Here is an 862-nt window from a genome sequence, read left to right as displayed (position 1 = left end):
GGGACCACAAAAAATCTGGGAGGGGGAGATCCCGAAAAATTGGGGGGGGAATCCCGAAAAATTGGGGAGGGAAAGTGAAAAAAATTGGGGCAAAATCGTGAGGAATGGAGGGAAATCGCCAAAATTTGGGCTCCAAAATAAAAGGGGGATCCTGAAAATAAAAGGGGGATCCCTAAAAAGGGAGGGAAAATCCCAAAAAATTTGGAATAATCCCAAAAAAAGGGAGGTGTAAATCCCAAAAAGTGGGGAGGAAAAATCCCAAAAATTGGGAGAAAATCCCGAGAAATGGAGGGAAATCCCCAAAATTTGGGCTCCAAAATAAAAGGGGGATCCCGAAAAAGGGGGGGGGAAATCCCAAAAATTTGGAATAATCCCAAAAAGGGAGGGATCCCAAAAATTGGGGGGAAAAATCCCAAAAATTGGGAAAAATCCCAAAAAATTGGGGAGTAAAAATCCCGAAAATTGGGAGAAAATCCTGAAAATTGGAGGGAAATCCCAAAAACTGGGGGGGAAAATCCCAAAAATAGGGGAGAAATCCCAAAAATTAGGGAGGAAATCCTGAAAATTGGGGAGGAAATCCCAAAAATTGGGGAAAATCCCAAAAATCGGGAGAAAATCCCGAGAAATGGAGGGAAATCCCCAAAATTTGGGCTCCAAAATAAAAGGGGGATCCTGAAAATAAAAGGGGGATCCCTAAAAAGGGAGGGAAAATCCCAAAAAATTTGGAATAATCCCAAAAAAAGGGAGGGATCCCAAAAATTGGGGGAAAAATCCCAAAAATTGGGAAAAATCCCAAAAAATTGGGGAGTAAAAATCCCAGAAATTGGGAGAAAATCCCGAAAATTGGAGGGAAATCCCAAAA

The 862-nt window shown here is 41.6% G+C and overlaps 1 long non-coding RNA gene across 1 annotated transcript in view; it reads left to right on the top strand.

The window, feature by feature from the left end:
- Positions 1–862, top strand: part of LOC108445406 — a 4,027-nt gene that overhangs the window by 414 nt on the left and 2,751 nt on the right. The window lies entirely within an intron of this gene.

Source organism: Corvus brachyrhynchos, unplaced genomic scaffold (genome assembly GCF_000691975.1).
Source record: "Corvus brachyrhynchos isolate BGI_N302 unplaced genomic scaffold, ASM69197v1 scaffold1000, whole genome shotgun sequence".
Classification (NCBI taxonomy): Eukaryota; Metazoa; Chordata; class Aves; order Passeriformes; family Corvidae; genus Corvus; species Corvus brachyrhynchos.
This window is presented reverse-complemented; position numbering and strand designations above follow the sequence as displayed.